This window comes from Prosopis cineraria, unplaced genomic scaffold, assembly GCF_029017545.1.
Source record: "Prosopis cineraria cultivar Desert tree isolate PC_DT_omini unplaced genomic scaffold, ASM2901754v1 PC5, whole genome shotgun sequence".
In the NCBI taxonomy this organism is placed as follows: Eukaryota; Viridiplantae; Streptophyta; class Magnoliopsida; order Fabales; family Fabaceae; genus Prosopis; species Prosopis cineraria.
The window spans coordinates 414,237-428,727 of record NW_026555336.1 but is presented as its reverse complement, the minus strand read 5'-3'; positions in this window follow the sequence as shown (position 1 = coordinate 428,727).

Sequence of the window (14,491 nt, the reverse complement as noted above, 5' to 3'; positions counted from 1 at the left end):
AATGGTAGGCACCCTAAAGCCCAGTTATAGTTGGCACCCTTTTCAAGCCCTATAATAGTAGGCACCTTAAAGCTCAGTAATAGCTAGCACCCTTTTCAAGCCTTGTAATCGTAGGCACTCCCAAAGCCTAATAATGGTTGGTACGTTTGTTAAGCATTGTAATAGTAAGCATCTTAAAGCCCAGTAAGGGTTAACACCATTATCAAGCCTTGTAGCATTAGGAATTCCAAAGTCCAATAATGATTAGCACCCTTTTCAAGCCTAATAATGGTAGGATCTATAAAGCCTAGTGCCGATTGGCGCCCCTTATCAGGCCCTATAATGGTAGGCACTCATAAAGCCTAATAAAGACTAGCACCCTTATTAAGCTTCGTAAAGGCAGTTGGCACCCTTTTCAATCCCTATAATGGCATGCACCATAAAACTTAGTCATAGCTAGCACCCTTTTTTAGGCCCTATAATGTCAAAAACTCCCAAAGCCAGTAACGATAGGCATCCTTTTCAAACCCTATAATTGTAAGCACCTTAAAGCACAGTACCAACTAGTACTCCTCTTCAAGCCCTATAATGGCAGGCACCCTAATGCTTAGTATGGTTGGCACCCTTTTCAAGCCCTGTAATCATAGGCATCTCAAAGTCCATAATGGCTGGTACTCCTTTTCAAGTCCTATCACGACAATTACACTTCAAGCCTTATAATGATTGGCACCATTCTTTTGAAGCCCAATAACAACAAACATCCTTCAAAACCTATGAGAGTAAGTGCATCACTCCCATGTGAACATCTTGTTAGATATGGTAACACACCTAAAAGTGAGGATGAATTGGGTATTTATGGAATTTTTAGTTCTTTTAAAACATTTTTAGCAAAACTATGTGTAAAGAAAAGTTTAAGAAAATTCAAATATTACACTCTTATTGCTAGAATGCTAAAGTAATTTTCACAAGCTTAATATGTGTAAGACCAATTTCTAAGTAAAAGTTTAAGTAAAAGCCTGTAAAGATATCAAATTCAATTTTATACACTAAAGCGTAGCATAAACTAAAGTTGTTGAAAATATAAAGAGTTAAGGCAAGATAGAGTGCAAAATGAGATTTATCTTAGTTTAGCTCTACCACTTAATCCTAGTCCAATCTCTAAGCAACTACTTGAGATTTATTGACCATAACACAATCTTAAGTGGGTGCTTACTTCATTAGTTAGCTTCTTTTCCAAATAGAATAGCCTCTCTTGATTACAAAAGAACTCTCTTCCTTACTTCTACAATGATTTTGAATATATAAATCACTCAATTGAAACTCTCTCTAAGAGTAATGTTGTGTACAATAAAGCTCTAATACTTAAATAATAAATAAAGATGATATTAGCTTGACAACAATGATTTTTATATAATAAGAGAATAAATAATGCAAATCTCATAACTCAAATAATTTTTTATCTTAATCTCTTGTTAATATAAGTTTGGAGTGTTAAATTTATAGCCTATTGAGTGAAATAAGTATTAGATACATAATATGACTGTTTATAGCCATTGTATAGTAATTATAAGCATTGGTGACGTTTTAGCCATTGTATAGTAACTAACCTTGGAAACCACCATGGATGATGACCTTGAGATTTCACTAAGATGAAAATGGAGTGGATGATAGATTTTTTTTTTAGTAGGTTTTAATGTGAAGTGTTAGGGGAGTATTTTGGTATATTTAGACGATGACATGGAGGGTGGAGAAGTGGTAAGAGAGGTTTTAGGGTTCATAAGTGTTCTTAAGAGAAAAAATAAAGATGAATGGAGGTGAAAGATGAGTAAAAAATATGAATGAGGGGGGCTGTTAATGTGGAGCTCAAAATTTTGATTATTTTAAGGTATTTAAGGCTCATTTAGATCAATCTAATGGCTAGGAACTATGCCCACTAAGTGCCCTAAAGTGATGTGAGCCTCGTGTGCATCTAAGGGTCCTTTCACATGGTGTTTCATGTATGGCCATGAATTTTTAGAAATGAATCATTTAAATGGTAGAAAATGGAAATGAAAGGAATCTAATAATATGAAAATGGATGGAGAACTTCAAAAATAACATGATGAGGATAATGAAAAATTGCATAATAAAAATAAGGAAAAAGGGAATTAATTTTGAAAGATAGAATTGTCATAACTATCCTTGTGTTTTCTTGAGATTTATCAACCATTTGTGACCTTTTGATCATCAAAATAGTTCATCTAAGGGCTCTAATTTCGTGCAACGGTCTGTCATCATCATCCAATATCTCTCCATGGCCTAAAACACATAATGGACTCATTAAATAGCAAGTTGTGCACAAATAATTTTGTGTCTTATGAATATATCCAACTTAGGTGTAATATGAAAACATGGTAAAGTGAATTAAAGTGATTAAATGGAAGATTAGGAGATGAATTTAGTTATGAGAAGTTTTTAGGAGTTCTTGATTACAAAAACTAAATCTAATATACTTCCATAATTCATGGAAAGTACAATTAAAGTACAAAAGAGTGTATTTTAAAGGATGTTTTAATAAATAACTCACAATCTAAGTTGAATTAAATCAAATTAAACTCATCGGATTAATAAATAACTAAAAATTAGCAAATTATGAATTTTTCTATTTTTCTGCAATTATTTTTTGAAAATTACAGTTTTGATCCTATCCTTTTAGAAATTTGCACTGTTGCCCTAAAAGTTGTAGAAATTACAAAAGTAGCCAAATGATATCAAATCCTTCCAATATGCACAAAATAACCCTAAAAAATGTCAAAAGCTAGGGAAAATTGTAACCTCCTCCCATAGCTCTTAAATATAGGAGAAGATTAAAAAAATTACTACGTCAAACGCAGCAATCTAAAATCAAATACTATTTGAAAAGCTTTGGCCAAAGACTTATTTTGTAACATCATCAAAATCATAATGTATTAGAGCAATACACGGTGGAATTAAATTATATGCATTCATCTCAATCCTTGCATGCATTAAAAGCCCTCAAATCAAGTTAGAAAATCAACTATGTGTCGTGACTTGCAATATGTGCACCACCAGATGTAGCACAAAGCCACACGCCCAATATTCTATGTCATACGCCGTGGCGTGCCAGTCTAAAATTTCTGCTATCATTTAGATAGCAAAATAATGAACTTCTAGCGTGCACTATTTTTAACATATAATGTCCGATTAGAGTAATTCAAGCACCTACATGAAACTTATCTCAAAACCTAGCTAATGAGACAGGTTTAGACACAATCTAACAGTCTAATTAAAATTTATACACTCGGATGAAAAAAGTCACTTTTTCTAAAAAATTTGCGCACCCAAGTGCTCAAATCCATCCCTTTCTCTTATTAGACCACACAAGGCCTTAAATCAAGTCTAAAAAGACCTACTACACCTGATTAACTATAATATATCATATACACACACATATATCAAAATTTAGCCATTCAACAGCCTATTTTCACTTTTCACAACTTCCCACAATTTGACACGATTTGGCATAACTTGGCCTTTTCTCAACACATTCACATATAACCACATCCATAATGTATTTATTACTCAATCTTAGTCCCAAATTATTCATTTCATCATAATTTCACACATAGGCTTAATATTCACCATTTTAACCACACTTTCTACACAAACTCATACAAACCTTAGCCCCTAATTTATTTTAGCACATGTGTACACAATTAGGCTAGGATTTTATAAAATCACCACTCAAAACATGCATGCATCCCTATGGAAACTTATATACATATATATATACATAAGTTTTCAGTTCATTACACAAACTTAAAAGGGTCTCACAACCATGGCACCACTATACCAGTCCAAACTCATTTTCCTTACCCTAATTACTACTCTGTCCTATAAAAATGTAATCACAGAGATGAGATAAAAATTTCAGTAATAGAATAACTCACTCTTATTAACTATCACATGCAACACTATAAAAGTAAAGCATAATATACTATTTAATATAACATATCACACATTTCATTTCAAATATCACTCATATCAAACATTTCATCATTTTTACACTTGTTTCACCACTTTTCTCCACTTTTATGCTTTTCGAACCATTCATAGGTTCCTCATTCACACTTTATATACTTCCTCACACATAATATATATACATATTTATATACCATATGAAATCACATTTTTAATACTTTTATTCAATCAAAAGCTATGTCATGCAACATTTACAAGATGTCATAAATCATGCTTGGTTGAAAAAATTTCATATATTACATAGCATACCTACACATAATTATAACAAATAGTTAAGCAAAGAAATTTATTCGGTTATCTCAACACTTCTATCATTAGAAAGGTTACTCATGGATTTCAATCACTACTATAGCTTATTACAAGCTTTCTTTCTCAACTCACACGCTTAATATGCCAATCTGAACACATTTGGCACAATTTAGTCATTTAGTCCAATTTGACCAAAAACATATATTTGCTACTTATGGCTATATTTAACCATATATTCTTTTCCATTTATCCATTCTAAGTTTATTACTACTCGACTACTACTTTACATCACCTCAATTAGTTTCATTTCAGTTAAATTAGATTTTCACGCTAAAACCCTCTTGACTTAAGGCTAAATTAAGCTTACAAGTTCAAAGCTCTATCATTTAGCTCTAAATCAATTGCAAAGCTCTAATTTAACTGTCAAGAAACTTTTTATTATAATTGGGCAATAATCAAACCTCTAAAATTCCACTGATTCAATTTCTATAACTCATATTCAGAAAAATTTGGGTAGAATGGAAGGTAAGGGTTATATGTGGCTTACTTGCTAAGTTATCGATCAGAACCACCTTCTAATGACCTAAAATAGCTTACCCTAGCACATCAGCCCTTCTCCCTTCTCCTCTCATGCTTTTTTGATTTCTCCCTTATGAAAATTACTTAAAATTCATGACTTAAGAGGTCACTTTTTAGTTCATGTGTCACGATGCATGTAGCATAAGCCACGATTCATGGCATTGTGAGAATAATTCTTATCACGTGTACTTGCTTCGACCCGAAATGCAATCTTTCAATCTATACCTACTCATACAACATCCTAAAGACACAAATCATCAACTAACCATTAAATTCTCTAATTCCACACTAATTACCACTTTACCCTCAATTAATAGCTAATCACAGGATTAAGAAATTCAGGATATTACAAAAATAATATGAAAATGATATGAATAAATGATTGTTATCACCTAACCCACTGGAAGATATGATATAGCAGCCTTAGCAACTTGCTTCCTTATTTATCCAAATGCTTGTAGATTATCCTTAAATTCTTCTTCAAATGTGCTCCATACACATATGAAAAATCTTTTCTTCAACTCTTGTCCCCTCCAACACCTACCCAATTGGCATAAATATGTCTTGCATACAACCTATACTGAACTTGTGGCAAGACTTGTAACATAGCATGATATAATTATATGAGGCTTATATGAGGCAGTAAGATGCATACCTAAATAAAATTAATTCAATAGTAGCTTATTATTGGCATATTGGCCAATCATTGTTACTAAATGACTTGAAGGCAAATCATGTTCTCTTTTTACATATAATATTTGATTTCAGATTGAATGTGTAAATATTTCTTATTTAGTCACTAACAACAATATCATTAGTGGTATTGATAGTGGTAGTGGTCATTAAATGTTAAATTTAAGATGTTTTGGGGAATGAGGACTAGTCCTGGTCATTTCTTTGAAACATTTATAAAAGGAAGGTTAACATAATTATGCCATTTATTGAAACTGTTTGGTTCTTTTTCAATCAGTGAAGTCATTTTGTTCCAATTCTACTTTTTAACTTATATAGTATCAACATCAACACAACAACATGTACATGTTAATACAAGAAAAAAAAATTGGAACTTTACCAAGTTGGACAATAAATTCCCATATTAATTAACCAAATCAAGCTATGACTAATTGTAGATAGTAAAAGTGAACTCTTCTTTATTGAAAATATCTAGCCCAATTGAAAGAAAGGCCTATTATTTGACCCAGTCCACTCCTTTAGCCTTTTATCCTCTTCAATAGGCCTAGCTTCATCATCTAAACTCATTTTTAATTCAGAGTAATCTTTACCAACTAAATCATGATCTTCTGACGTCTCTTCATCACCACTTGAACTTTCTCCTCCAATTTCCTCTTTTTCATTTTCCTTATCCTTATTTTCCTCTTCCTCACTATCACTTTCTTCTTCCTCAGTGTCATTATCCCCTAAATCATAACCAATCAAATCACCTATCCTTATGTAATCCTTATCTAAGTACTTGAAAACATCAATAACGCCATCTTCATTTCCATCAAATTATCTATCCCCTCTTACATTACTTTGACAATTTGGTTTTATAAATACACCCTTATCCTATGATCCATTTTCATTCTCTTTCCAAGTATGCCCCCAACCCGCATGTTGTTTGGTTGACTCCCAACAAGCCTTTGTTTCTTTAATGATTCTAAGATATCGGTTTACAAAATCAACATTAGGTGGGTCAATACCCACAATTTTACCCTTCCCCTTATCATCAATTTTAGTCATGGCAACTAAAATCAACAATAATAAAGTAAAAAAGAGAGGGTATGGATGATATTTCACTTAACTAATATAATCAAAGTAGACTTCATTGTCATATTCAATGCTTTACCTTAAAGCTGGTATCGAGTTACTAAGCTTCATCATTTCCAATGCCCTCAAGATTCCTCATGCATATGCAATCCACCATACTATACTTTAAGATTCCATAATCGCACAATCCTCTCAACAACTCTCATACAAATTGCATAATCTAAACCCTTAATTGTCAATGGATTCTAAGTAATCTCATCTATCTATCTCCATTGTAGTCTAAAATGCCCTAACCAACCCTCTTCATTCTTTTCTTCATTTTTCACTTTCTTTTCCATGTATGCGTGGAGTTTTCTTCTTTTTTCTTGATGTGTTCCTCTTCTCATTTTTGAGTGTCAGCTTAGATGGTTAAAAGGTCAAAATCCACACTATGAAGCCAACTCTTATTTTCCCTATGCCCCATGAGTTGCCACATCATAATATGATGGTGGATTTCACAAGCTTTTAACAAAAAGGCTTTTTTATACATCAAAAAAATACTTCAAGGGGAAATTTCTCCACTTAAGAGTATAGGTGCCTAGTGCTCTTTAAAAACTAAGCATAGGGGTAAAATTGAATCTTAACCCTTTTAAAAAAAGAAGAAAAAAGAGGGTGAATGGTGAGGTTTTAACATGTAGGACCTACCAAATATTAAACCCACCAATTCACTCTAACTTCCCATTCCCATTCTCCTTCTCCTTCTCCTACACATAATAGAATCACATTGTGTAGAGAGATGCTATAGTCACCAATCAAATTAATTTCCATTATACGATACTTCTAGTATAATTTAAAGTTATCCAAGACTAGATAAATTTCTTAAATATTTTTCTTGATTTATTTCTTCACTTTATTTTCATATTCTTGATAATGGAAGATTTAATATTTATTATAATTTTGAATTTTAGGTTGTTTTTGGCAATAAGGGAAGTTTTGTATGACATAGATGGATGAAATAAAATTGTTGGGAGAATATTTTTGTTGTTAGAACAATTGGTATAAATTATTTGGTTATTTTTATCCAAATTTTTGTTGATTTAAGAAAACTCTAGGTTGGAAATGAATAATGTGAGGATTATGTTAGTAGTTACTGGGTTTAGTTAGACTCATCAAGCACTAATAAAGCTAATAGAATTATTAGAAAACCTTCCAATAAATAAATTTTTGGGATTTTTGAGTACAAATTGGTAGTTAGGAAAATTGTAATTTTAAGTTGTCTAATTGGAAACTAATTTCTCTTAGGCCCTTGAAGCATTTGGGAGCTTGTAATTGAATTGAATCAATGAGTTCCTCTTTTGATTGACTTACGGGGTGGAGGTAACTGAGAATCTAAATTCCCTCATATGCATGTTTTAAGTATTTTTGATATTTTGAAAATTATGAAATGTATGTTATATGTGTATATGCATATTTTATGTTTTGGAAAATGTAATACCCACAATAATATACTCACGAATTATACCTTACTGCCATGATAATTAAGACTAATGTTTCTAACTAACTATTTTCATAGTAGAATATGTTTAACCATGTTTATCAAGACTAAGGACAAAGAAAACTATTTGAAAATGGGATCTCAATATAAATAATTTTCAAACCACTGAGCTAAAAAACGCACAATAATAGAGTTATTAGTAAATGAAAGCAAGATATAACACATTAATAGGGATTATGCCATAGTACAAGACCAAATTGGTTCTTTCATAGAACCAAGCATTCACACTACAATTGACTTCCCAACTCAACAACTCCACCAAGCAATTCCTGGGAGTTAAATAGCAAATTTCAAACCACAATTTAATCATGAACATCATCCTCAAAATAATACATAAGCGTCAATCATAATTTTACTAGCCATATCACAAGTGCATAATACTCGAATTAACAAAAATGGCTAGATATCTCATATTCAACAATATCATAGCACAATAATTAATCTACAATAATTTCATTAGCTCAAAACAAACTCTCATGAGTTTACTTCACAAAAGGGCTAGGAAGACAACAAATGATAGTCATAAAATTAACTAAAATCATATGTATATAATATGTTCCTAAGGTGGCAATAGATGTGTGTGTGTGTATGTGTGTGTGTGTGTCCGTTTCCTACTGCACAAAAACAAAAGAGGCTATACAAGGTGCAATATAGCTCAAAGCCTCTGGGTCCTTCCCTTTACCACTACCCACGGCATTACTCGTAAATATTATTTATGAGTTGAGATAAACATCTCAATAACTAATGAATCTTGACTTCTAACATATATAGGCATAAGCATTAAGGGCATATAATGCAATAACTAACAATATTAAATCAAATTAAAACTTTTAAATATGCATGATAAATTAATTTTCCTTCTTATCTCCTTCTTATTCCTTATGACTAAGTCTATGGACTACAATTCATAACAAGACAAATCCATGTGACTGTACTAGCCCAAGCTCTCTAATGTTAGAGGGATAATTAGGCCTCAAAACACCGCTCTCTAACTTGGACCATAGACTCCCCTGCTAATCAAATTCCCACAGGCTGTCATAATTATTGTCACTAACATATACCTACTACCAGAGTAAGTATCATTGGCTAAGCCAAAACCATACCAAACTCCTGTTGGAGTCCGTGCCACAACTATCCAACATTAGGAGCTGCCTAGGTGTTGTCTTTTCCATGTGGACTTATAATATATTAATCTCCTAACTATGGTGAACACCCACCCATTTCTATTCTCAATCATGCCATAATGTATTCCAATTTTAGTCATGCACTATAATGCAATTCCACATGCCAAGAAATTACAATTTCTAATCAACATGCTCAATTTCATCTACATATGCATACTTTATAATTTATATTTAAAGAGTTCTCAACCATTCTCATAATTTACAATAAAGCATATCTTACTTGTTTCACCCACATTATTCAACAAATTAACTTATACCCACTTTACACCTTTTTTAAAAACATTAAAATTACATCTACACATATAACATAATTTCATAATTTTTATAATGCCAAAAACATTTAAAAAAAGCATATTAGGAAATTTAGGTTTCTAATTACATCTATAGCTTAAGTCACTCAAAAAGGGATACTCATGAATTCAATCCAATTTTATGCTCCTAAATGCTCTAAGAGCTCAAAAGGGACTAGAACCTAGCTATCTCTATTGGTTCAATTAAGAGAATAGCTTAGGGTATGAGACACTATAGGGATTTAAAAATGGGAGAAGTCGTGGTTCGAACGTGAGTCCTGTGATCTTTGCCCGGGTCACACCTCACGAGTAATGAGCTTGGGTAGTCCAGTCACATAGATGGAGCCCTAATTAGTGTTATAACCCATGGTTTCAGCCTGAGAAAATGAGAAGGATATAAGGTTAGTTGATCATTGTCTAAGTAAATATATAACGTGCACACATATTAAGTGGTGGCAAGTTGCATGGGTCATGTCTCATATCTGAGAATATAGTGACAATGCACCTAGTTATGAGAGTTAGAGATGTTATTTAATGATAAACGATAAGATATGATTTACATTAGCATGTTTTATAAATTTGATTTCCTGGTGCATGTATTTGGTTTATAAGTGATATATAACTACATAAGGTAAGTTTAACCTTGGTTACTAAGTGGCTAGACTCACTCCTTTCCTTCAACATTTTACAAGCTCTAGCTCTGGTATTGAAAGAGAGAAGACTAAAGAGGTAGAGAATTAGTATATTCCTACTGTATGCTTCTAGTTTAGATTTAATTGTGTAATGGTATATAATTTGCCAATTCTAGGATGCATATCACCACACTTGCACTATTTTGGTTGTTGGAAATGTTAGAATTATATTTTGGACCCTTAGCCTTTATGTATGTTGATATATATATATATATATATATGTTTATAGGGCTAAAATAATAGTGCAAATGTAGAAATGAAGATTTGCGTATGTTTTGAATGTTTTGAGTGAAATGCAATGACAAATTACCTCCCCCTTTGTTTTTGATAAAATGGGGTTGAGGAGTGAATTTTTGTTATATTGATATTTCAGTGCTTGTGACATGTTATACTGGTAGTTCTAAGTCCATTAGATATGGTTCAAGTGTTAGAAAAATCTTTTGGTACTTATTGAGGGTTTTGGACACCTATTTTGTGTAAAAGTATTGAAAAGTGGTTAAAATATGTATGGGTATCCAACTTCCTAGTATGACTTGTTTTGGAAGTGAAATCTATGTCATTAGCTAGTTATGTGAAGAGCTTTTTCTAAACACCTAGATCAGGGCCAATTGAAAGTTCCATGATTCTGCTATTAAATGACAATAGAATCAACAAAAATTTCATACAACACACTGCAATGCATAGTGCTTGAGCCGTGGTGTGTGGTACAGAGAGTGACATGCCATGGCACAGTATGCACGAGTCATGATACATTGCCCTATATCATAGTACATGTCTTGTTTTTAAACCATTTTTTACTCCTTTCACTCCTCTGAGGTATCCTATACTTTCAAAATTTATTTTTACTCTGATATGAAAGATTTTTATCAATTTTAACTCATTTTTATTTAGAAAACTTGGGATCCCTTACTTTTGTATTAAACCTGGGTAATCACTTTTTGAGCTAATCCTCCAATTACCACGGGTTCTATTTATTAATAGTGTTCCGTAGAGTGAGAATGTTTCAGTATGAACAAGACTTAGGTAGCTCTCAATATTGGATAGCTGTGGCACCTACTCTGATGGGAGTTTCGTGTGGTTCTAGCTTAGCCAATGATATTAACTTAGGGAGTGGGCATGTGTTACCGACAATAATTATGATAAATGCTAGAATTCAATTAGCAAGGGAGTCTATGGTCTAAGTTAGGAAGTAGCAACCTTTGGCTAGGTTACCCCTCTAATATTGGAAAGCTTAGACTAATTCAATCACACGGATTGGTCTTATTATGAATTGTAATCTATAGACTCAATTAGAAGAAATAAAGAGGAGATACAGGAGAAATTAATTGATTATGCATGCTTAAATATTTTATTATGATTTAATATTATAATTTACCTGCTTCACATGCCCTTGATGCTTATTGCTTGTACATGTTAGAATTTAGGATTCCTTAGTTATTGAGATGTTTATCTACCCTATGATTAATATTTATAGGTAATGCTTTGGATAGTGGTAAAGGGAAGGATCTAAAGGCTTAAAGCTAGATTGCAACTTGTAAAGCCTCTTTTATCTTTGTATAGTAGAATTAGATATATTTATTTCCAACTCAAGATATATTGCATTTATGTTTGTAATTTAAATTTATGACTTTGGATTGTTTTGACCTGGCCTTTTTGTGAGCCAAACTCATGAGAGTTTATGTTCAAGCTAATGGTATGAGTATGGATTAATTACTATGTTGTGATTTTATTGAATATGGATGTCTAGCATTTTGATAATTTGAGTTTAGGGGACTTGTGACATGGCTAGCAATATTGTAATTGATACTTATGTGTGATTTTGATGATATTCATGATTAAACTATGGTCTGAAATACGCCATTTGACTTTCAAGAATTGCTTGGTTAAATTGTTGAGTTGGGAGGTTGATTGTAGTGTGAACGCTTAAGATCTATGAAAGGACCAATTTATCCCTATACTATGGTATAATTCCCAGTAATGGGTGATATCTTTCTTTCATTTGCTAATAATTATGATATTGTGTATTCTTTAACTTAATGGTTTTGGAAATTTATTTTTTGGGATCCCATTTTCAAAGAATTTTTCTTTTTTCCTTAATTCTTAGTAACCATGAATAAATATATTCTACCATGGGAATGGTTAACTAGGAACATTAGCCTTAATTACCATATGGTAGTAAGGTTTAATTGGTAGGTTAATTATTATGGGAATAACATCTCCTCTCCCTTCTTTTTGGACATCGAAAACATTTGGGGTTTGACAAGTTATCCCTTATATAATATTAGGTCAAGCACGCAAGAGGTTAAGCATGTGGATAACCAATTCTTTTTTTTTTTTATATTACACTACCTCTCATCAATCACTAAGCTCTTGCATATTGTTTCTTGATATTTGAAGTTTAAGTTTTCTTAGTCACTTTGCTCACTCCAACTAACTATCATAACAATAGTAAGCCTTTTGGGGTTTAAAATCCTGATGTTGTTGCCTATAATATCACTTAAATTAACCACCTACTTAACCATTTTAATGAAACCTCACCATGTTAATCAAAAATTCCTTTATTCAAAATGGGATCCCAAGTTCAAAATTAAAAATCAATAGGTTTAAACCAACATCAAAATTATAGATATAAAATGTACATAAGTATATGATACCAATTAAGTTTAAAAACATTCGCATAAGAGGGAAAAAATCATTTTCCAACAATAAGAGCCATCCACTATGGTATAAAGAAGGTGCACCATGGTTGGAACTCTTTATGCCATGCACTACAGCACAGGTGCCATGTGCCATGGTGAATTGCATAAATCCTTACAATACATAGATGCCATTTGGTAGATTCTGGGGGCTAACTTTTAACGTGCCCTAAATCTCTATCTAATGTCTAATAAAAGTGATCTAGGTGTCTATGAAAAGTCATTCAATAAACTAGCTAATGGCACTAGTTTTGTTTTTAAATTCTTTCATAAAGAGAAGTTGGATACCAAAACCTAAACTAACCCCACTTCACACTTTACACATCAAAGGAGTGTTCAAGGCCCTAACCAAACTGTCACAAGCTCACACAACCACCTAGCTCAAACTCAAAGAACCTAGGATGAATTGTACAAACACATAAATATGTTCAAAATCTCATTTATCAAACTCAACCCTATATTTATCAAAAAGCAATAGAGAGGTAAATCATCATTCAGTTAACAAAATAATCATTCAAATCATTCCAAATAACCCCAGACATACTTGCATTAGCATTTTGCCCCAATTATACATTAGCAACTTATACAACATGATTTAGGGCACAAAATACCAATGACCGACTATAAATTCATGCAATTGTGCAAGTACACAAAAAAATCTTTGTAGTTGGCATTATCAATAACAATTGCACATAAAATGAAGTAAAATGAGGTGTTATTATAGAAAACAAATCCCTAATCCTCAAGAGCTTTTCCCTTGTCCTAAATAGAGCTAGTGCCTCAAAATGATAAGTAAAAGGATGAGTATAACCACTTAGTAACTATAAGTCTAAAACATACTCATGCAAGTCAATAATAATAGACAAGAAAAGTAGAAAATTATGAAATAAATCTTCAGCATTAGAACAAAGATTCAATGCAATATATGATCATAACTCCACCAAACCTTCATCACTACTAACTGAATCCATGGACTACACAATAAACAAGAGCAAGACCCATGTGATTAGGTTAGTCCAAACTCTCCAATCATGAAAGGTGACCAAGCCAAGGCCTTATAGTTAATCTCAAACCATAGATTCACCTATCTCAAACACATAGGTGTCCCAAGGCCCTATTACTAACTTCACTAGTTCGGGTTTAAGGGTGAGCCCTATTATCACCTTTGCTAGGTAGGGTTTAAGCATAATATAGTATACCAAACACCAAGGCCTTACAATATTGATATGATCCACGTGGACACAGTCACTACTCCACTGAGGCAAATTCTTGCCAACAATATGATCATAAAAAATCATAACAAAAATAATCATCATTGTGCTCACATTCACCAACAATTATCAAATTCATGAGTGAAAAATCATTTTCAAACTTTGCAATTTCATTAATATACAAACTCCCACTTGCATATATTTAAAACTAAACAACACAAATAATATTTGATATATAAAAATATATTTTCAAAGTTCACAAACACTTA